Source organism: Varanus komodoensis, unplaced genomic scaffold, assembly GCF_004798865.1.
Source record: "Varanus komodoensis strain SLA01 unplaced genomic scaffold, ASM479886v1 scaffold7_3, whole genome shotgun sequence".
Classification (NCBI taxonomy): domain Eukaryota; kingdom Metazoa; phylum Chordata; class Lepidosauria; order Squamata; family Varanidae; genus Varanus; species Varanus komodoensis.
Window position 1 is genome coordinate 7,336,942 of NW_025336480.1, and position 22,831 is coordinate 7,359,772.

Here is a 22,831-nt window from a genome sequence, read left to right on the forward strand (position 1 = left end):
ATTTTGTAGATTTTAAAAATGGCAAATAATGTTAATGTCAAATGCTGAAAATATTTGGTCCAAAATTTTATGTAAAAGGTCTTTTATTCTCTTAATCCAGGTGATTAGTGTCTCTCTAAATTCTAAAAATGTAAAATGCAGTGCCATCACTTGCCAATCTTTAATTTCAATTGTTCTCCCCCATTACTTGTTCTTGCCAACTAAATTTTATGTTTTCTGTTGGGTCTTTAAGAGCTTGAAAACCAGTCATATGCATAATAATGTTAATGAACTCTACTGAAGTCAGTGGGTCTTATTCTAATGATACTTTGAATAGGATTTTTGCATTGACTTTTGGATGTATCACTTGTTTTCATGCTAGATGATGAAATTGATATTTTTAATTATTTTTACATGAACTATCTCAGACATGATTTCTTCTGCAGCAGGTTCTTATTTTGAATTTGATTTTGAATTTTGAGGAAAAATTGAAATATAAACCTTGTTCCTCTGCCACAGCGCTTATTAGAATCCTGTTTCTTTGAACCTTCATCCTTTGCATGCTCAGTTTGGCATGTATGAAGCTATGGCCACAGCATTTAATGGATGGGAAGGGGGTATTTCTGCAATTGTCTGCTTTATTAAATTGTTTTCAACTGTTATTACATGTCGTATCATATATTATGCTTTTTCTTCAAATTAATGTTAACTGCCCAGAAAGGTTTTGCTATTGGGTGGTGTACAGATTAGATAAATAAAACTAAGAAATTATAGGGAATGGGATGCATGTATTGATCTCCCATCCTGTTTAATATCCTGCTTTCACTCATAATGTGCATACCTGTTGTGGTAGGGAAAGGGAGGAAATAGAGTTTTATGGGAATCTCTTTATGGCTATATATCCCTACACATAGAAAGATTTTGACCAGAATGTGTGTTATTTTGTATTTAAATGAGGTACTATTTATCAGGCATGTTTTTGTGGCATAAGCTTCTAGTATATTTATCATCATTAGCTTTTGTTCTAATACATTGTTCTAAGTCTAAACTTGTAAAATCTATGAAATATGCATTTCATAGTGAAAACCTTGGGATTTAAAAAATGGTAGTATTGCTCAAACTCATTTCCTGGTATGTTTGAAACTTTTGCTTTGGAAATATTCGGTTGAAAACGGCTCTTTGTACATCTGGATTTATTTCCTATGTTTAGCTTAAAAGGTGGATTAGACGTAGCTTTTATTTGTGAATTGTTCATATTTTTGTAGGAAACAGAACTAATATACAGTTTTCATTCAGATACAGTTGGTGCCATCTGTCATTGTAGGAATAACTTGCACTCATGTAGTGGGGCTGCCTTATTATCCCCACTGAGCTCCTCAAACTCTGCTCTGGAGGTCTCTGAAGTATATTTGATGGTGTACATCAGCGGTCCCCAACCTTCTTTATGTTGCACAGCCCTAGAAAATAATATCACATTTGAAATGGAAGAAGTCACATTTCTAATTTTTGAACTACAAATTAAACCATATACAGTACTACAAGTGAACAAATGGAACTCAAAAAATAAGCTTTTAACTCAGTGCATAAAATTCAAGTATAAATTGAGCAATTAGAAAAAAATGTAAATAGTAAAACCAGTCCCACTTGTGAATATACAATTCCATGTCCTCTTTGATCCTGCTTCTCATTCACAGTTATGTCAAAAGGTGGAACTTCCTTGTGGATTGCAATCTGCAAGTTTGCCTGTGGATCAGGCAATTCCTAGATTTTGTCTTGATTGCCAAAAGATAACTGAACCCAAATGCAAACTAAATAATAATAAACAATTTTATTGCAATTTTTTTGCAAAAAGTCACAATTTGCCCATTTTGGTGAATCGTGACGCGGCCTTCCTCTTTGTCACATCCCCTGTAATGCTATCCGGTGTACAGGAACTTCAGGAATCTTTTTCTTGGTAGTCAAATGCAAAAGTGTACAGACCAGAGTCCCATGACACTTCAAAGGTTAATGCATTTGCTGGAGCATCTTTCCTATGAGGAAAGGATGCAGCAGGTAGACCTGTTTAGCTTAGAAAAAGGATGACTAAAGAGAAGGTATACAAAATTATGTATGGTGTGCAGAATGTGAATACGGAAACATTTGTCACTCATAATAATAGAATCTAGGGGTCATCCCATGAAGCTAACAGTTGGGAGGGAGATTCAAAACAGATAAGAATAAGTATTTCTTCATGCAGCACGTACTTAAGCTATGGAATTAACTTCCACAAGTTTTCATGATAGCTACTATTTTTGATGGCATTAAAAAGGGATTGAACAAATTTACTGAGGGTAAAGCTATCAATAGTTACTCATCCTGATGACTATATGCTACTTCCAGTATTAGAAGCAGTACAGTTGTGTACACCAGTTGCTGGGGAACTTGGTAGGAGAGTGCTATTGCACTCAAGTCCCTCTTGCCACTCTCTCATAGGCAGCTGTTTGGACACTGTATGGATTGAATGCTATATTAGATGGAGCCTTGCTCTATCATAGTGCTTTTTATATGTGTGTGAACCAGGTCTAAGAGGTAAATGCCTAATTTGCTATCCTGCTCTGCACTTTTTGTATAGTTTTGAGTTGGTTTTAGGCTGTTTGCTTGTTACTGAATTAAAAGCACAAAGTATTGGGGGATGGTCAAATACAAGCATGTTTCAGTTTTGAAATGAAAATTATACCAAGTCAAGCAGGGAGGATTGATTTAAATTAGCAGTTTTAAGTTATGATTTAAATCAGTAAGAAGAAAATCTGATTTTAAATCATTGCTTCTAATCAGGTTTCCTATTGATACAGTTTCATATAGGATTTAGATCAGACTAGTGGATGTCTGCCAGCATAATGGGACATTTGCCCTCCCCCCTAAGGCACTTTCTGAAAATCTTGGAAGGGTTTCAAGTCCATTAGAGAAGATTTTGAAAGCAGGAAGGGGTTTGACCCTCTACCCAGGTGTGATAACAACCCATAATTTCTAAATATGATGCAGCTCTTACCACTATGTCATGTAAATATTCAACTAAGGGTGTACTACTATACATGTTATATAGGAAAAACATGGGCAGGATGGGCTGGGGGAAGTCGGGAATTATACAGTATTTTACTTCTAAACAGTCATAGAATTGCTCCCTAAATAGAATATCATTTACACTGTTGCATTCCTTGTATCATTTGGTTACTGTAAGTGTTTTGCTCCAGTGCTTATTTATTTGTTATATTTGTAAACCATGCCTGTAGCCCTACATGGACTCTCTGGGTGGTGTACAGTTCCACTGTAAAATCAACAATAAAATAGACAAACTCCATAAAATAATATATCTCCATAGATTCAACTAAAGACTGTACATGTATAGTAGTATAAAATCACCAATATATTTTCTCTCTCTCTCCATACACACACACACACACACATTTTTTTTTTATCAAGAACAATCACATATCTGGAAAAGAAAACAGTGTCTTTGCCTGACACTGAAACACTAGTAATGAAGGAACCAGACAAACTTCTTTGGGGAGCCTATTCCAGAGATGGGGTACAACCACCGATAAGACTTCCCTCCTATTTGCCATTCCCCTCACTTCTTTGGGGAATGGTTCTTTAAGAAGGACTTCTAACCTAGATCTTAGCAGATGGGGTGGTACATAAGGGAATAGGTGGCTCTTCAAGTATCCTGGTCCCAAGCTGTCTGGGGCTTTATATATCAATACAAAGCCTCAAACACTTTGAATTGGGCCCTCGCCTCAACTGGTAGCTAATGCAGATGATATAAAATCAGCATAATATGGGGGGACAGACTAGCCAGTAGCGATGCAGCCCTGTTTTTTACCAGTTGAAGTTTCTGGACCATCTTCAAAGGCATCCCCACTTACAGTACATTACAATAGTCCAGTTGGGATGGTACCAGAGCATGGGTAACGGGTCAGGCTCCATCTATCCAGCTGAAGGAAAGCGCTCCTGCCCATTGAGACTCCCAGAGACTTAAGTGATAGTTCTGGTTCAAGAGCACCACCAAGCTGTGGACCCCCAAGTTTTAAGCAGAGTGCAACCCTGTCCAGGACAGGTTGAAGGTCCCCCAACCTGTAAGTTAGTTTGTCCTCCAGTGGTACCTCAGTTTTGTCTGGATTGAGTCTCAATTTATTGACACTCATCCAGTCCATTACTGAACTCAGGCACTGCTTCGAAATGGACACCATTTCACCTAGATTTAATGTGAAAGAGTGGTAGAGCAGAGTTGTCACCATACTGCTGATACCTCAGCTCAAACCTCTGGATGACCTTTCCCAGCTGTTTCATGTAGATGTTGAAAAGCATGGGAGATAGTATAAAGCCCTGAGGAATCCCATGGCATAAATGTCATGGCATAGAGCAGCTACCCCCCAGCACCACCTTCTGGACATGACCACCGAGGTAGGAGGGGAACCTCTCTAAGGCAATGCCTCCAGCTCCTAATCCAGCCAGCCTGTCCGGAAGGACACCATTGTTGATGGTGTTGAAAGCTGCTGATAGGTGTAGGAGAATCAACAGGGTTGCATTCCCCCTGTCTCTCTTCTAGCAGAGGTCGTCTCACAGGACAAGCAAAACAGTCTCCCTGAAGCCTGGCCTGAAGCCGATTGAAACAGATCTAGATAATCTGTTTCATCCAAGAGTGCCTGGCGCTACTTGGCTACCACCTGCTCAAACACCTTGCTTGAACACTACTGGTGTATAGTTGGTCACATCCCCTGGGTCTAGGTTCAGCTTTTTTAGGAGTGGATTTATCACAGCTTCCTTCAAGGAGGCTGGAACTATTCTCTGTCAGCACAGCATTGACAACCTCCTGGACCCAGGTGCAAACCCCCTCCTTAGATCTCTTAATAAGGCAAAATGGGCAAGGAGTGAACAAACAGGACCAAGCACTTTTTCCACATCATCTGGCTGCAATAACTGAAACTTATCCATCAAAACTGGACCAAACTAGACATTCCATTAGTCTCTGTGGGCAGACCATCTTAGTGGGTCCCCCATTCTCTCAGAATGTCTGTTTGCTGGGGAATATGGGTAGAAGGATGCTGTTGCACTCATGTCCTTGTTGTGGCTTTCCATTGGGCAAGTGGATGGTCACTGTGTGAACAAAATGCTGGACTAGATGGACCCTTGGTCTAACCCAGCATGGCTCTTCTTATGCTCTTATGTGTTTGGAAGAAGCAGAAAGTGATAAATATTCAGCTAATACGCTTAAACAGATTTAGCCTATAAACTGGTATATATCTTTCATTGTTAGAAATATGTAATAGTTTAATTCTCTTACTGGAGTATTAATAACACAAGTAGTCCGACGAGGTTGAAGCATTCTGAAAAACAAAAATTTCAGTGAGTAGTAATGCACAATAAAACTTACTTTCATTAGGGTGCACTCCTATGTTGTAAGCCTCCAAACATACAACGTATCTGTTGGCGACATATAGGTACGTGAGGGGGTGTCACATGGAGTTGGCAGAGACCCATTCTCCCCTGGAGAGGAAGGCAGGATGTACTCCAACAGAACCAAGCTCAAGGAACCAACGTTCAATTTGGATGCCAGGAAGTACTTCCTGACAGTTAGGACCCGAAGTGTATGGAATAGACTTCCACGGTAGGTAGTTGAAGCCCCATCGGTGACGGTGTTCAAGGATAGGCTGGACATGCACATGGTAGGCAAGTCATGAGTGGAGGTGGCTGGAGCCGGGGGTCAGACTAGATGTCCCGGAGGACCCCTTCTGACTTGCTCAGTTTCTATGTTTCTATCTTTTCCTTCCCTTTTCTTCTGCCCTGCTTTTTCCATTAGCTCTGTTGACCACCCAGCTGGACCATCTTGGAGTGGGAGCATGGGAGGCTGGTAACTCAGGCCACTCTTCTCTTCCCTACCTCTCCCAATGTGTCCTTTTCCAAGATCATTTTCAAAGTCTTGTCAAACAGCTGGTGTGGTTCTGTTCACACCAGCTGTGAGGGGATGGGGAAGGGGAATCAGAGCTTCAACATTAGTTTTCAGAGTTGGAATGCTGTCTCCAGCATTGGATCTGAGATTGTCAGTATTCTGTCTTGAATACTGTCTAGTGGCCCCTAGAATTTTTCCCGTACTACCATTTTGCTGCTTTAATAAGTCTTATTCAGTACATAAAATCAATAGCAAATGCTTATTTTCATATACACATTTTGGAACTCATCCTTTATATAGGATGTGAAATTATATGGGAAAATATGTATTTATTTATTTGCTGCAGATATATATTGCCTAATAGCCAATGTTGTCTGGGTGGTTTCAAGGGTGTAGTGAAGAGGGTCTCAGAAGGTTGGAGTACCCCCACTTATGTTGGAGCATGCACTCAGGGGTGTCGCTGAATCTCTGAAGCCAGGGTCACTGTCCCTCCCCCACTGCCTCTCAATAGGCTTAATTTTGTTGGTTTATGACTGACAGCTGCCACTGTGTCAAAATCCTGAATTTAATGGGTTAAGAACAGGGGTGTTTTTTGACAGTTCCTCAAAGTTCCTGTGAACTAGCTATCTAGAGAGGCCTGTGTTTTCTGTGATGCTTTACCTTATGGTCAACCTCTGTATGTCAGGTTTTTAGACAGTTAATGCAGTGGACAGGAACTATCTTATTTATTTCACTCTGGGAGCTTTTTGGCTGGAGAATGGGGTGTGAAGGTAATTTTTAAAATCCATAATAATACATAAAATAAGAAATAACTTCTAGAAGTTGTCATTGTTTAACATCAAAAAGAGATACCCACATCTTGCATTCATTACTCAACAGAGAGTCAAATGGTGTGACAAAGCTCATTTTTACTGTATCATCAGAGGTTGTATATGCTTGGAAACAGGTGTGTCTTGGAGACTGTGGCTTTGATGGGGGTATGGCTTTGAGGTATGGCTCTTATCATGAAGGGACCCCCACTTCTAAATTCACCACTACACTACTGGCTAGTTCACAACAATTAAAAACATAACTTTTGTTAGTAGAAGTAAAAGCAAAAATAAATCTTCACAGCAATGCAAAGATTTCAAATATGACCAAGGATTTAAAATAACAGAAACTGAAAGCTAAAGTTCCTACGAAAATAAGACAACCTTCACCTGATGTCAGAAAGAACACAGGTGAAGCCAGGTGAACATTTTTGGGAAGTTCATTCCACAGCATGGGTTCTATGGCAGAAAAGGCCTCCTTCTTATTAGCTCCTTTGGCAGAGTCTCTGTAGGATTGCTGAGAATGATTGCTTAGGGCCCATGCAGGTATATGTAGGAGAGGTCAGTTCTTCAGGTGACCAGACTGCAAGCCATTTAAGAGCTTGAACATCATTTTCACCATTTTGAATCAGACTGAGATATGGACTGGCAGCAAGTGCAGATGGGTCATTAATAACCTAATACGATCATATTGGCTAGGCCCTTTAGCAAACTAACTGCCCTGTTTTTGGATCAGCTGAAGTTTAAGGACTTTTTTCAAAGGCAGGCCTTACAGAATCTCTGTAAGCTTTGATTTCTGCATTGTTGATTTAAAATATCATGCTCTTAATTTTTCTGGGCTACTTTAAAGCCTACTAATTTACATATTACACATGCTGGTTCAGGAAGTTGCATAAAATGTTAGCTAAAGGATTGTAAGATTTGTGATTATTTAAAATTTATTTTATTTATATACCACCTTTTCCTGGAAGGAATCTAATATGGAATATGTAGTTCTTTCCAGTTTATCTTCACAACAGCCCTTGGATATGCCAAGCTCCAAGTCAATGACTTGCGCAGAGTCTCCAAGGAAGCTTCACAGCCAAATGAGGATTAGAACCCAGATTTCACAAGTCTCAGTCCAACACTCTAATGACTGTTCTATAATGGATCTCAATGTTTATGTTAAATGGAAAAGACTTTGTTTATCCCTCTGTGTTACTCACAAATATTGAGAAAGCAGCTTAGAATGGTGTATTTACTATTATTTTTGGAATAACTTTCATTTTATCTTTTCCCTTGTACTCAGTTTGAAATTATAATTAGGCATATTGTACTTCCCTATTGGAGATGGCTATAAAATACAGTGAAAAAACTGGAAGCACTATTTTTTCCTAAGACTCAATTATGTCATACAGTGATTCAATGTTATATGTAAAATTAGAGTATTAAAGATTACTACCATTTTTAACTGCACAGTAAATGGTCTATAGAGTGAAATATTTCCACCTGTGTGTTCATTAGAGTTACAGGAAATGTGAAACCTCAAGAAAAATATTTTTAAACATAAGATTAATACTATTTGTCAAAGTATGATGATGAAGAGACTGTCAAAACTCTCCAAAGCTGTATAACATTACAGATGTCTTCTACTACACTTTTGAAAGTGATAATAATTTTAAAAGCCCTATAATTCTGAATTGAGCTTCAGAAAATACAATATTGCCTAGATCCTGATAATCAAATATGTGAGTATATATTGGCAAGTTTGTACCCTACAGGTTTTTCTACTGCTAAGTTTGTTCCTATATAACTTTTTAACCTCATCTGTAGTTTAAAAAAAGTCAGGAACCACTCACTTGCTAACTTAATATAGTCATACATGAATTATTGCTTAGATTGTATTTCTTGATATCCATTCTGATAACTTGTCCACTTCTCTGTTGGCATTTTTATTGTTACCACTGTGTGTGCCTCAGTAATCTTTGTTAATTTGTTCTGTTGTAGTTTTTTATTCATACTCAAGCAACTGTTTACTCTTGTTAAAATTACTTTGCTGAGTCTCATTTTTTTGTTCATGAAACATGTGTGTTTATTCATAAGACCTGCTGGGCCAGTTTAGATATCACAACAAATTGGTGGTTTATTTGATGGGAATGAGCTAGAATAAACAAACTTATATACCCTCTCTTTCCCTGATATTGCCAGATAGAGGAGATTGGAAACTTCTGCTTTTAATTAACTTCAACTTGCTATCTCCTCTCCCTGATAAACAGTAGTTTGCTTGAAACAAGCTAATTTAATAACACGTGGTTTGTAAGTTAGTTTTTTTTAAAGTAGTAGTAAAGATGAAATATAATTTGCTATATTCATACAAAATAGCAAACCACAGTTAATCTAAAGCAGAATGAAAGTTTTTGATCTCCTTGTGGCCATGCTAAAAGATGAGGCATAAGCATGAAATCCTAAGGCTTGCTGTTCCTCACTCATTCCATTGCAGTAAACCATGTCCAAATCAGTTCAGTTCAAAGAGACCTACTTTGCCGTAAGTGTGCGAACTGCAGTCTAAAGAGTAGCTAAATTCTAAAGAGTTGCTAAGAGTTCAGTTAATTATTATAGTAAAATTGTGTTTTTCTATTGTTCATTTCACCTAATAACAGCACAATTTATAATATGTGTGTCAAGAAAAACACAGGTAACGTGTCATTCTTACTTTTAGTTGTAGCACATTTCTGGTATGACTTGAGAAAACTGGAGACATTGCAAGGAAAAAAATATTTGTTCCAATACAGAGGAAATCCTTTTCTTTCTTTGTATTGTTTGTGTATTGGGCATTTTGCTAGTGGCACTAAGAAATAAGTTTTTGCCCACACAACTGTGAGTGAGAAGGGAATGGTTATTATAATCTATATATTCAGTAGACATACCTTCTACATTTTAATAGGAAATAATATGTTGATCTATAAAAGGTTTATTTTTTTTACACATGTCAAATACTGTAGGATGGGTATAAAACATGTGGCCCTCTAGATGTTTTGGTCTACAGCTCCCGTCACCTCTCAACAGCATAGCCACTGGAGAGGGATGATCACAGTTCCTACAGGTTGTCCCTCCCTGCTGCATCATAGGAGTTCTCAGCCTTTCAGACCCAGGATGTACTCAGTCTCCTTGTTCTTAAGGATCATCATCAGACACACTCGTTTAGTTTATTCTTGATAATTGTATAACTATGTCTACAACCTTTTCTTTGTTTTTAAATTACACACCTGCAAGCAGAACCCCTTTAATTTTGTCTTTTTGTACATTGCCTAGCCACTGAGGCAATGTGCATGTTTGCAGCCAGATTTTACCAGCCTAATGATTGCACAATTTAGAGCCAACCAGATGTTACTTTTAATGGATGATTAGCAACTACTGTGGATTTTCAATTTTTTTTAATATCAGACCTCTATCCCACCCCCTTTTTCATCATGATGCAGTGCAGAGATAGGAGAGGTTTAATCTTTTCCTTCCCCAACTGCATTTCTGATTAACACCTTCCTACATAACAGTTAGCCTTAGGCTCAGTGAGGGCTTTTTAAGGCTAATTGCTGTATGGGTAGGCAGTTTTGTCAAAATTCTGCATGAGATGGGAATGATTAAATCTTCCCAGTGATCCCTATTCCACTCTGGGTACTGCATTGGAGAGAAAAAACAGCTAATCCCAGTTGTGATGTCTGGGCATATGTCATGCCCCTATAATTCCTAACAGAAAAATTGAAAAGAAAGCCACAGTAGCAGAAACACCAAAGAACATAGGTATTCTATGAATCATTCAGCCAGTATCCATGCAAATATGTCTGGCTTCAACCAGTCATGGAGCAACATGTTGCCTTTTCTCCATAGCAGCCAGGCATAAATGAAGCCAAAGCACAAAATTCCAGAGTCTTGCACAAGTATCCAGCATAAAAAACCCCACCTCTCCACTTTTTTTAGCCAAGCTTGCTAGTATGTCAATGTCCTTATGAATGTAATTGTTCCATTCCAGCACTTCCCTTCCTAGTCGTTTGTTTGCCTGTTTGTAGGCCATTTCACATTGTACTAGAGTGTCAGGGGACTTCTCTGATTATTCTGAGAGCCTCTGTAGCTGTTGCAAACAAGGTACAATAAAACTTTTGGGTGTTACAAAAAACAACTGTGAGAACAAGCCAACTTAAGCTGCCTTATAGCATGCCTTGGCTTCTCCAGGTAGCTTATTTGTGAGAAATGACATATGATCTAAAAACAGTTTCAGGTTTGGATGCATGGTAAGCAATCTGGCAACTACCAGCAATGACAATGTGCCATGGCTTAACAAAATGTGTAAACCAGATTAGTGGGTGGATTCACACATCACACTAAGCCATGCTGAGAATGAACCACTTGTCATGAGCTGGTCACTTCTCTCTTCTCTTTGTCAAATTCAGAATGAAACCCTGAAGTCTCTTTTCTTGAAATTTAACTTGTTAAAGAACATTATAAACTGTAGGTGGCCTTCCGCTAGAGCTGCAGAAGCAGCATCTGCCCAGGCTAAGGGTAAAATCCTAAAATCCTAAAAAAAATAGGGAAGAAGAAGACACTCCTTCAGGTATTCAGGACCCAAGCTATTTAGGGCTTTATAGGTCATCACCAGCACCTTAAATTGGACCCAGACTTCAATTGGTAGCCAGTGTAATCGATAGAGGACCAGCATTATATATGAATACCTGCTGGTCTGCGTTAATATCCTGGCAGTTCTATTCTGAACAAACTGAAGTATACAGACCTTCTTTAAGGGCAACTCCACATAGAGCGCATTACAATAATCCAGTCAGGAAGTTACCATAGCATGGGTCACCATTGCAAGGCGATGCTCATCCAGGTAAGGGCGCAGTTGGTAAATCAACCAAAGCTGCAGAAAATCACTACTCACCACAGGAGCTCACCCCGTCGTGTGGATTCGAACTGTCGACCTTTTGATCAACCAGCCCAGGAGCTCAGCAGTTTAAACCACTGCACCACCTGCAGTCTCCCAATAAAGTTACTACAGGTACTGTAAAGTGAGAATCTGTATGTTTGTGTGTAGGTAGGACACTCATTTAATCTGTTTGGAGGCTTATAGATGTAAAAATAAATTAAGTGTACAATATTGTAAAAAAAACAAAAGAAGCCATTCTTAAAACAGGTTAGAACATTCTTGAGGTAACGTTAACTGTTCAAGATGGAGATAGACCTGGTGCTGGAGAGTCAGGGGTTGATTGTGCTGCTATAGAGCAGGGGAGGGATTTACCACTTGAGTTGTTTTCTTGAAGTAGCCCTCAAGAGTTGTTTGTACAGCCATATTATTTTTCTCATCATAAATGGCCTTGTAGCAGCCGAGGACCTGGTTGCAATGGTAAAGAAAAACCAAAGGGGAACAATGGGCCATACATGTGTCCCGAAAAGTACCAGCTTGAGTATGCTGAAGCAGATGCTGTGGAACAAAAATCTGTAAATATCTCTAGGGAACTAGGCTGTCACTGATGATGTGTCTCTAAACACGTCACATAGATCCCTAGAGATACATCGTGTAGTTCTTTAGAGATAGAGATTCAGTAGAGTTTGACAAGGCTATGTCTAACGAAAAGCCATAAATATCTCCAGGAACTATGCAGCCACTGATGACGTGTTGCCAAAAGCATTGTGCAGTTCCCTAAAGATACTCACAGCTTTTTATGAGAAATCAGCATCATCATCATCATCCAAATGAAAGCAGTTTGGATTGTCCAGTGAAGCAAATACATTTCATTCACTGGGATGCAAAATTGTTCAGACATCCAGCAAACTAAATTCATACATTTAGGACAAGAGTGAAAGTTTCATCGCTATTTGGCAGTTGTTGTGGAAAGGGGTAGTGTACTCCAGTCCAACACAGGATATAAGGACTTGTTAAAGCCCCTACCCTCAAGTGATCATAGGGAGTTTCAGTCTACTAAAAGAGTCATGAAATATAGATAATTCTATGGCTAATTCTCCAGAAGAAAAATGTGTGTGGCCAGTGCTATATTTGACTAGGGTTTTTTTTATATTTTCTTTTCCTTAGCATAGCTTTTCCTTCTTTGGGATCGGAATGTAAGCTGACCTTTTCCAATCCTGTGGCCACTGTTGAAGTTTACCAAATTTGCTGACATATTGAGTGTAGCACTTTTACTGCATTGTCTTTTAAGATTTTGAATAGCTCATCTGGAATAGTGTCACCTCCACTAGCTTTGTTGTTGCTCAGACTTCCTAAGGCCCATTTGACTTCACATTCCAGTATGTCTGTCTCGAGGTCAATGACCACCCTGTCATGGTTATCGGGCACATTAAGCTCTTTCTTTTATAGTTCTTCTGTGTAATCTTGCCACCTCTTCTTAATCTCTTCTGTCTCTGTTAGGTCCCTGCCATTTTGGTCCTTATCATGCCCATCTTTGTATGAAACGTTCCCTTCATATCTCCAATTTTCTTGAAGAGATATCTGGTCCTCCCTATTCTGTTGTTTTCTTCTATTTCTTTGCACTGTTCATTTAAGAAGGCATTCTTTCCTCTTCTAGGTATTCTCTGAAATTCTGCATTCAATTGGGTGTATCTTTCTCTTTCTCTCTTGCCTTTGCTTCCCTTCTTTCCTCAGCTATTTCTAACGCTTTATGTCTTCATCCTTCCAAATCTTTAAAATGCTTACCAGAAAGCAGCGTTACTGCATTTCCTCATAGATTTTTGCAATGCAAACAAAAATCTCAATTAAATTTAATTTGTAAATATATGCTAACACTGTGAAAGAAAACTAATCTGGTATGCTTTTAAAAACCTAATATAGTTTATCAGAGATACCCACGATCATATCTTTCCCTCCCCCAATCCTACCAGACTTAGAAAGGATATTTATTCTACTCAATTTTATGCTTCCATTTATGAGACTACGTCATTTTTATTTCATAAACTTACTTTCTCCTTTTCAGCAGAAACAGTTCTTAAATTTACTTATACATATTTACATTAATAACTGTAAAATACAATACACATCATAATTAAAGATGTAAAATTATTTTGAGTCTGTGATTATCATCAGAGGCTTTCTTGCTTATGCTAAATCCCAAAGATGCCTTTTGAGTGACAACTAGGAAATTGAATTTTCTGTGGTAGTGCTTTCCCCAGAAATGAAACATGTGCAAACCATGTTGCAGTTTTGGAACCTGTTGAAAACATTTCGTCGCCATGGCATTACTGATTTAAGATTGTGTTCTCCTAATATAATAGATTGTACTTTGCTTTAGCTATAAAGTATATTTATATTGTAGTTTTATTGCTCTACATTGCCTAGATATATTGTAAATGATACAAAAAATATTTAGAATATTTTAAATATTCTAAAAATAATTTGGTGCTAGTGCTCTTTTGTGTTCACATGCATAAAATATAACGATATTATTTATATAGTTTATTCGTTTACATGTCTGTTCTCTTTTCACCATAACTCCGTTCCTATATCAGTGTATATAGCTATGTGTTCTGTATTCTGCATTGATTGTTGGGTTGCACACATACCTCTCAGTCATAATGTCACAGTTTTTATGTGAGTTTCAAGCATGCATCCATTCATTCATAAGGAAATCATTTTCCTAATACTGTGTTTCTGGAATACCATGGGAATACCTTAGCAATACCATTGCCCAGAACTCACATATTGGTAGTATGACTGCCTCATAAGCTTTTGTGTACCTTGCTTGTAGAACTAATAATGGGATATATGTTACCTAATCTTACTTTTTGTGTCTGAAAAAGGTCATGTGGAAGAAGGGATGTGCCGAAATCTAGTGACCACAACTCTTGGCATAGTTCTCCAAGAATAGCCAAAAATTATGAACCCCAAGTTAAAAATTATGTAAAACTTTTGAGACCGTGCCAAAATCAGAACTTCATGGGCCTGTGCACAGGAGCTTCCTGCCCATCATCACTCCTTTAGCCAAAACTTTTTCTCCCATTGACTCTGAAAAGTTGTCCCCAAAGAACTCCAACTTGGACTTGGGGTCCATGTTCCCCACCCCACTTTGTAATCGGCATGTAAAAAATTGCACTATTCACTTACCTGGTGCCAGGAGGGTTAGAAAGGTTTAGGAGGCAGGGAGAGGAACGGAATTACACTACCAAGATACAGTGTATCCTAGTGGCATCTCAGCCTTTTCCTTTCACATCCAAAAGGCTGCAGTTAGACAGCCAAAATCAGCTGTCTAGAGTGGGAAGGATACTTCTGCTTTGCATAGGATAACCAGAGTCTTCCAAGATTGAAGGGTAGTTGTAGTCCTGTAGGATGGCATCCTTACTGTATTCCAGTGTGAAACTACCAGATCAAAAACTGCTTGTGGATGGCAGTGCAGCACAGGAATCTTATAAGTAATACTTAAATCACGTAACTATGACTATACTAAATGCACAAGCATAAATTTTGTTCCTGTGTTAATCCTCTAAAAACATGCACAGGTTTTAATAAGAGCTTACTGAAACAAGGAACTTAGTCTGAGACCATGGTCCCTTTGTTCTTTGCCTGCAGACTTTATTATTTAATGATTTTTAAATGTTTGAGAACAAACATAAAATTAGTATACAACAGGATATTACACTTTTGTCTAAGTTACTACTTCAAAGACTTTACCTTATAGTAAACTTGAACATGAACCAGAGATAAATGTATGTCTTTGTGTGTTTATAAAACTAGATAAGTGTTAGAGGGATTATATAGGTTCTGAAACTGACAGAATTAATTCCAATTTTAAGGCAGGATAAAGAATTCCTTAATGTCTAAGTTCAGTACTCAAAACTTGCATTGTTCCAGCATAATCTTATATTTTGTATAAGTTTTTTTCCACAGACTGTTATGCTATTTCCTCACTATTTCCATCATTCAAGCTAGGATGAATGATCTCCCAAACACTTTGGGTATGATCTTAGCAGATATCTTCAGGCAAAGCTGTCTGCTACTTCAGTTGATTGGAATGTTATCCTAAATTTATACAATAGAATACCTCTGAGTATTTTTTTTACATAGGATCAAATTTAATTATTCCTCAGATCCAATCTTTATTTCATCAAACTTATTTGCTCTCTTCCTTTCTGTTGAGAATAGTGAGTGAAAATTTCCTGGAAATATTTCAGATAATGACTTACTAGCCTCTCTAAGGCAAAGGTTCGGAACAGATGCAACAGGCTTTTTGAATCAATAGAAATTGCAAATCCCATTCTTGCAACGGTGCAGCAAAACACTCAGGACCAGTTTAAGACAGTACAGATACACTGTGAAAAGCCTTATATAGGACAGGTGCTGATTTTTCTAGCTGAGTGTAAATGTGAATAGAATATGCTGTCTTTCTAGGTATAGATATGGGGTGATTGACCCTTGCATTTCCTTCAGAGTCATTTTGACTGGGTTCACATGATAAGAGAACCCATTGTGGATAACCAAATTTGATAGGTTGTTGTGTTGTCTGAATTTAGACTGCTTTTCTCAGGATGGCTTATTTTTTTAGGAATAAGACAGTATGATAACCCATGGCTTGTTCAAGTAATTGTTCAATCTACAGTTGGTTATTGTGGTATCTGAACCCAGGAGAACAATTTCATTGTAAGCTGTAGATATCAGCTAGGAAGCTGTTCAGTAAGAACAGAAAAAAATTGTTTGCTCTTCTTCACAATCTCACTTGTGCCATATCTAGCATCACTTACTAGTGCCTGCCTCTCCACCAATGCCCAGACCGCTGTTTAGAGGGATTGTCCTCACCTTGAAAACAACAACATGTTAGGACCTTGGAAGTATACAAATGGGGTTGCAATTTTTAAAATTATTCTGCTTTTTCCATCCTTTCAGAACCATGCATGAGATCACTTTTCTCTGTCCAGTATGTTTAGCTGATGCTTCTCAGTGTCCTTATTCCATTCAATACTTCCTTGGGTCTCCAACAAGTTAAGAAAGAGGAAATACTAAGCCTAACCCTAACCTCTTTTCCTTTTTCTGCGGGACCAGGAAGACCTCTGTTGTAATTTAAGTGCTGAGTGTGTATAAATGCATCTATTTTTTTAAAGCCTTCCATTTTCAACATTTTCTTTTTGATATGTAATTTTAACTGTTATTCGTGAACATATAGGGATCATTAAATTAATTCAAGTTAAAATATTTTCTTTGAAAAATAAGAAAGGAAACACATTGTAAGAGTGTCTGAGGCAGCTGTACCTTTTTCTGTTTAACATTGAGAACAATTTTGGATTAAGATGAACTTAGTGAGCAGTTTCATGCAGTTTTAATATATTTCTCTTTATGTAGAGCAGAAGATAATACATCATTTGCAAAGTCTGTAGAGTGGTATATTCAGTAACTAGTAGTAGGATTTATCCATTCAGTTTCTTCTAGTTTTTGGAGGCTTTAAAAAATGAATGAGGTCTATGGTGACATTTGCATTAACTTACATTACAATTTACATTAATTCCTTGAATTTGGAAAGTAGCATTTGGAATTTCTATTTAAGTATTAAATCTGTTTGTTGGCTTTAAAAAATAGTAATAGTGTCCAAGTATCTACATCATTTGTTTTCCACTAGTAATTTGTAACATGATGTCAGTTGAGCAACATCTGACTCCACAGACAATTTAATCATTCTGGCCCTTTGACAGGTGGATTGAATCCAAAATCTGAGTATCTGACATACAGTCTCTCTGCTCCTTTTGCCCTGTGCTGTGCAACACCATCAAACATTGAATCCAAAATAGAGTGCTAACATTTTTATGCTTGCCTTAACAATCTGGTGTTGAGTCTACAGGGATATATGTGGGTATCATTGTGTGTGTTTGTGTATGTGTATACACACTCCAGAATTGCAGGATACTAAAGTCCATTTTGGTGGATGTGATGTTTTGAAGAGACATAGTGTGTCATTGATGGTGAAAGTCTCCATCCTGAATAGCCATTTCTTCATCTCTTAAAGTTCTCCATGAAATTGTGCAAAACCAAAGGAAAGAATTGGCTTGTTTGACTCAATATCTCTATAGGTAGAACCTTCCATTTAAAGAAACTCTTACATTGAATTTGAAACTGTTATATTTTTATGATGCAGTATGTATGGTGAAATAACCAAGGCTCTGTTCTGCCTCCACTGCAATCCAGTAATGTTTACTGGTAAGTCCCATAATGATATTGATATTAGATAAGATGAGGAAAGGGCATGGTTGTAAGCTTGAAGGAATTGATCAAAAATGGCAAAAAATACATTAGTAGAGATCATTAATGAAAATCAAAATATTGGAATATGGATACAAATACTAAAGTAGGTGCAGAATAAACTGGGAAGGAGAAGATCACATGAAGAGATAAACTGAAAACTTTAATTGAGGAACTGAATAATATGAAACTATTAAAATGTATCAGATAATATCATGAGTTAGGAATAAACAAAGTAATACTAAGCAGGAAAACTGGAACAAAAGTCTAAGAGTACAGAGGAGGAAGTGTTGGATTACTATATGAATGTGAGAATGAATTCTTCTAATGGAATGTCACTGAAGGATAAACTGCATAATAGCACATGACATGTTTGCACTTGAAATATATAAATTCAGATAAATCTTAACAGTGCTGGAAATGTGTTTATGAAAAAGCTGAACATTTTGGCAAGAAGTTGTTTTTAAAAATTAACAAATTTGGGTTGCATATATACTGTTACCCAATTTTGTTTTAAAGGTTGGAGATGAGCAAGTTGCAGGTACAGTGTTCCATCTGACATCCATGACAAAAATAGTAATAGCCCCTCCCCCTTTTCAGCACTGGAGTAATAAACAGATACAAACACTGAGTTTTTTGTTATATAGGAAAATTTAAATATAACAAGATGCTAACGTGTTTAATATGGAAATCATTATATGCTTACAGTGCAGTATTTATTAAATAAATAAATAGGAAAGCACCCCCATTGTGATCATCGGTGCTTGCTTACAGATCAATGTGTATAGGATGAGGCTTTTTTTTTTAATGCTAGCCAGCTGAGATGTTTTGGGTACCTCAACACTCCCCTACCAATGGCAGTCTTCCCCTCGGAGTTTATTTCATTGCTATCTAGCCAAGTCTCTCTGAGTGTCTCTGCTGCCAGACAGACACCCTAGTCTTCTTAGTTTGAAATTTAAGAGATGGGCAGGAATCCTTCCCATGATTGCACTGAGTTGCTTGAATTTCAGTACAGTCACAAGACAACCCTCTCTACAGCTCCTCTCTGCAGCTCCGAGTTACAGAAAAAGCTGTGATTTCTCTTATAACGTTGCAAGAAAACAACCACGTGCTGTGGCAAGAAAGAAAGGGGACCCATAGATATATTAAATTTAAATGTAAGTGTTGCCAGTCTGTGAATAGATTGGCTCAAGTACAGAAGTAGATTTTCTCAGTCTTTTCCTTCTTATGGTAGCCTCTCCATGAAAAGTCTACACAGAGAATAAGGAGATTCTGTTGAATGGAATGAGGTGCGGTGTAGGAGAAGGGGGATTCTCCACTTGTGTAAATAGAGCCCTTCTCTCTGAAGGCAAATTCTGAATCTGACCCATTGGTTTGGTTTTTTTTTTTTTAACTAAATTAACTGCATCAGTGTTTATAAATAGCAAGCTCAATTGTAGGAAATATAGTTTAGATCCTGTCTGCTTTATATTCTTAACTAGAGTCTTCAAATATGTAATTTAACCAAAACTTGGATAATTTGCAGATTTCTTGTAATTACATAGGAAAAATTAACTTCTTATGCCAGCATCTGAACATCTTCCTGTGCTGCTTGGGACAGTGTTATCAGTTAAGTTATCAGTCAAGACTAATTTCTATGAACTTCAGCTTGGTAGCCAGTGAAGAAGATACATTGTTCTATCTGGCTTCTTTAGAACTGAGCCATATGAGATACTGCTTGGCGAATACTAATTTCCCAGTTATGGTGACATGAGCTTGTATGCACTGACTTTTCCAGAAACAATTCTGGAATTGTTCTTTTTAAAGTTCTCTGTGTCCTGCACATATTAAGTGCTTTATAAAATTGTTTCAGAAAAGTGTTTAGAAACTTCAGTTTACACGTACTACATGAACTAGACTGATTTCTGGAGTTCATGTTGCTTATCATATGATCCCAGTGTTGTTTTTTCTTCACTGGCATCCAGTTTGTTGCTGAGTGTAATGCATAGTAATAATTTTCACTTACAAAGACGTAAACAAGAGATAAACACCCTGTGGCCCTCCACCACCCTCCCTCACTGTTTTTACCTACAGCACCCATCAGCCCTAGTCAGAATAGTCAATGGTAAAGAATGATAGGTATTGAAGGCCACAACATCTTGCAGGTCCCTTTCCTTGGAGAAGTTTCCTTTCCTTTCAACTTCAGTTTTTATTTTCCCGTCCCTCTTATTATTCTTCCTTTGTGACTGCTACAAGCCCAGTGAGGCATTAGCTCCCTCCCGCAATTGCCAGTGGGCCTAGAACTGTGTTAGAATTTTGGACTATATATCTTATGTTTAACAATTAAATGTTTGTTGTTAGTCGTGAAGTCGTGTCCAACACATCACAACCTCATGGACAACATTCCTCCAGGCCTTCCTGTCCTCCACCATCCCCCGGAGTCCACTTAAGCTCACACCAACTGCTTCAGTGACTCCATCTAGCCACCTCATCCTCTGCTGTCCCCTTCTTCTTTTGCCATCTATTCTTCGTCGTGGCCTCTGTGCATCACACATGTGGGTTCTGCGCCTGCGCAGTGCCTTTGGCTGGAAGATTAACAGCTAACGGTTTTTGGCAGGAACTCTGCTCCCCCTCCCCCCTAGCATTATATAAGGAGCGGAGTGTCCGCCATTTTCCAGTCTTTGCGACCGCCATTCGTTGTGCCTTGTGCCGCTTCGCTCTCACTAAGATTATTACTTACCTTCTTGCTTGTTGGAAAATCTCTCCTTTTTTCCTACCAAGTTTGTATCCCTTGTTCCTGTTGTTACTACTTCACTTATTTTTCTTCTTAACTTTTTCACCATTTTTTCCTCTTTATCGTTCCTATAAAAACAAAAAACCAAAAATATTACTTTCCCACTTTACTATCTCCTTTTTTTCTTCTTTCTACGATGGCACAACGGGCGGTGTTCCGCAAGTGCAGAAAATGCGGCTCCAAAATGCCCACCGTGGACCCGCATAATCTGTGCCTCCTTTGTTTGGGGGAAGGGCACAGAACAGATAAGTGCGGCCATTGTTTGGCCTTCTCTAAACAGGCGAGGAAGAACAGGGAGAACCGCCTCCGCAAACTCTTGTGGGACCAGGCTCTCCTCCAATCGGACCGGCTGGTGGCTAAGCCTTCCACTGTTATGGTCCCACCCAAAGGCTGACCTGCCACAACGCCCGGCCTCTTCCTCCACTGCTTCTCCCTCACGCCCTTCTGAAGAAGGCGCTCATACCGTGGCCGACCAGTCTGTTTCCCTGCCGAGGAAACAAAAGGAAAAAAGGAAGCACAGCGACACAGATAAATATCCTGTGCATAAGAAGGCCAAGAAAGATAAGACGGGCAAGCCGGTTAAGAAGCCGAAGAACCCCGAGCAGGCAAAACACCGCCACTCGGGCTCAGCCTCTTCCTCAATTCCGATCCCTGCTTCGGAACTGACCTCCTCTTTCCCGACCATCCAGGCGGCTATGAGGGTTACCCCACCGGGCTCACCGCGCCGACCGACAGCCGAACCCATTCTGGATTCAAGGCGTGGTTCCATCTCAGATGGGGAAATACAAGATTCTCCATCTACAGCTCGATCACCAACGCCGATGCCTCCGATCCCGATGGATACTGAGATCGCCATCTCCCCTCCGAGAAGCCGTAGAAGCCGTTCCTCGGATGCGAGGTCTGATGACTGGTACCACTCCAGGTACTCCTCCGCTCCGAGACAAGAAGAGTTCCACTCCGTAGCCTATTATCCAGCCTCCGGGGACAATCTTCGCCACCAGCACCTCGGGAACGTTTCCATTCAACGCCCAGAGACGCCCCGAGGGCCCCATCTAAAGAAAGTGGCAGATCAGAGTCACCAGGAGACTCTTCCTCCAGTGTACCACCCCCCTACTGGATGGAATCCGACGAGTCTGAGGCTGACTCGTTGGATTCCAGCGGTTGCTTCTCAGGGCCCGGGGTCGCCCGAGGAACCATTTATATCGTTTAACGATCTGATGGCCAGACTAGTGAGATCGCTCGATATAGAAGCCCACGAGCGCCGATTGTTTTTATGATGTGGTCAGGGGCGAACGAGCTACATCTATTGCCTTGCCATTTATTACGACCTTACGGCAGGCAATGACCCAGCCATGGGACCTCCCAGCTCACCCACAACTGACTTCTCGTAAATACGAGTCCATGTATCGGGTGCGGGAAGAGGACATCCCGTTTCTTCTCCGTCATCCCAACCCAAATTCGGTTGTTGTAGAATCCTCGCAGGGTCGGGAAGCCCGTGGACATACCTCGCCTCATGACAAAGAGGGCAGAAAGGTTGATTCCCTCGCCCGCCAGGTATACGCAGCTTCGGGCCTTGGTTTACGAATTTCTAATTATGAGGCAATCCTGGCGCGTTACCAATATTTCCTTATGCAACGCCTGGACGCCATCATCGATAGCCTCCCGGGAAACCAGGGCGAACTTGCTAAGACTTTTGTTAAGGAAGTTATGCAAGTGGCGGTGCAACAGCTTTCCACCGCGAGGCACCACGTGGACTCTGATTCAAGGTCGCTCGTCGGTGCCATTTCCCTCCGCAGACATGCCTGGTTGCGTAATTGCAATTTTCCGGATGAGATAAAGCGGAGAATTGAGGAGATGCCGTTTGACGGTTCCGGACTCTTCCATGCGAGGACAGATAGCAAATTGAAGAAAATCCATGAATCAAGGATGACGGCCCGTCGTATGGAATTGCAATCTCTACCCCGACGTAAGCGGTCATGGTCACGTCCACAGTACCGTCAACAATTTCCACCTCGGCAACAGCAACCGCATCAACGTCTGCAGCGTCACAGGCAACAACCACCCCAGTGCTTCCAACAGGGCCGCCGCCACTTTGATACGGACAGGCAACAGCGCTGATGCGATGAGTGAACCTCTCCTCTCATTCC

At 39.4% G+C, this 22,831-nt stretch overlaps 1 protein-coding gene across 2 annotated transcripts in view; it reads left to right on the forward strand.

Moving 5' to 3' along the window:
* Nucleotides 1–22,831, forward strand: part of NR3C1 (nuclear receptor subfamily 3 group C member 1) — an 84,498-nt gene that overhangs the window by 4,450 nt on the left and 57,217 nt on the right. The gene's annotated exons all lie outside the window — the stretch shown is intronic.